The 1,975-nt window shown below is 36.2% G+C and overlaps 1 long non-coding RNA gene across 1 annotated transcript in view; it reads right to left on the minus strand.

Annotated features, from left to right (window-relative positions):
- The window catches only part of LOC109588634 (uncharacterized), a 4,593-nt gene extending 3,639 nt beyond the window's left edge, over positions 1–954 (minus strand). Inside the window, exons 1-2 of the long non-coding RNA XR_002188275.1 lie at positions 741–954; positions 441–594 (exon numbers count right to left, since the gene is read on the minus strand). This is a non-coding gene — a long non-coding RNA (uncharacterized LOC109588634). The remainder of the gene's footprint in view (positions 1–440; positions 595–740) is intronic.
- Positions 955–1,975: the final 1,021 nt, after the last annotated feature.

Genomic DNA, 1,975 nt, shown 5'->3' on the forward strand with positions numbered 1-1,975 from the left:
CATTACTGAGCATACACTGTACTCATTAATGATTGGCAGTTTTAACATTGATGATTCCGCTTGCAGACTCCCAATCATAGGCGGCTGCAGGGGCAGGCAATGAGGGCAATGCCCTACTAGAATTTCTTACCGGAAGATGACATCATCATAATTAGCAGTTAATTAATAATTATTTAGTAGTTATTACATGGAATATAGCTATTTTAATGACATAAAACTCAAGAACAAGACATGTGGGTGTGGTCATAACCACACCTACTTTTTGACCACTCCCACTTTCAGCCACACCTTTGCCCTACTTGCAGTGAAATCCTGCAGCCGCCTATGCTCCCAATTGCCAAAATAAAACGCCCAGTTAAAGTGCTATATGGTATACTGCAATACAAAATGTATCCCTCCCAAATAATACAGTATTCAATGCCCACTACAGCATACTGTACCTGTGAGACAGTGGTTTCCTTCCCCGGTCAGTTGGTGGGTTACACGCTCCTACAAACTGTATCCTCTCTATTGTCACCCACGTGTGATCGGAGGTCCTGTAAAATCCGCCGTGTTCGACAATCTGACGTAAGAACGATATTACTCCCTGTGTACCTTTAATTAGAAAAAAAAATTTTTTTTAATGAAACATTAAAAAAGAGAATGACATCTCTCTAAAGTGTATTTGGATTGAATGGATTCACATAAGCTTGTTATAACTTTATATTCACTAATTTTATTGTAAAATCAATACTCCTTACCATATATGTCAAGGTCTGGAAGGTTAATCTCGTCACAGAAGAGAACCAGCCACTTTCTGAGTTGAGAAGGAGCCATCACAACTCCATTGGGAGTCCTCTTGTACTCACATTAATGATCAAACCTCTTTAATAATAGCTCAGGGGTAGTGGCTGATGAGACATTAAGACCAACAACCTGGAGAAAAATAGAAAGGGGAAAGAGAATCAAACAGAAAAAACAAAGAAGATAACAAAGACATTTTCACATAGAAATATGCAAGCAAAAAATCTCATACATACAATGTAGTACATGCACTGTAATTCATAAATACATGTACGTGAGTACATCTACATGTACGTACATGTACATATACTGTACATATTGTATATACATTAGTGATGCACCGATACACATTTTTCATTTTTCAAAATTATTTTATTTTGTGCAAATTGCATTAACATGGCCGATACCGATACTTTTATGAAAATTTTTTTGAGAATAAAACTATTCAATTTTTATCCTTAACAGCAATCATTGATTAGTGTCATTAATGTTTATAGTTAAAAATTGGTAGGTTCTTTCTTAAAAACAGTAGCATCTCTGCTTCCTCTGTACTCAAACTGTTTTTTTCATGTCATTTTGTGGATGTGATTATTATTTTTATTAAAAATTATTATACTTTACAACAATTCTTATATCAGTAACTCTTTTCGGCTATAATGATATCAACCAATTTTGATAAAAATGGGCCGATACCGATAATAGTATTGGTATCAGTGCATCACTAGTACATGTACATGCACTGTAATTCATAAATACAGGTACGTGAGTACATCTATATGTATATACATGTACAGTATACCACAAAAAAAGGCTAAGTAGCTACTGCGCAGTTACCTTTGTACTTCGTTGACGCTGCGATTGAATTGCGTTGACGGGGGCGTTACTAGAATGCGGATCAGTGCGGATTGCTGCGGATCGTTCCGCACGCTGAACCAAGCACGTGAACGCGCGGAACGTGCACGGGCGTGTGCCTAGAATGTGGATCAACTCCCAAGAATTCAGAATATACACCATAACTTCCCGAGAATCAGTCCTCTTGTTCTTCTATTCCACTCAATCTTTATTTGTTGCAATGTTTAACTGTTTATAAAGTAAAATAACTATTTTTTAAATGTTGTAATTTCAAACTTTGAATGTACGAGATTTCAGTGATGATATCAAAAGCCTTCAGTCATTGGTCATAGAATAGATT

The sequence above is a fragment of the Amphimedon queenslandica genome, unplaced genomic scaffold, assembly GCF_000090795.2.
Source record: "Amphimedon queenslandica unplaced genomic scaffold, v1.1 AMPQUscaffold_11967, whole genome shotgun sequence".
In the NCBI taxonomy this organism is placed as follows: domain Eukaryota; kingdom Metazoa; phylum Porifera; class Demospongiae; order Haplosclerida; family Niphatidae; genus Amphimedon; species Amphimedon queenslandica.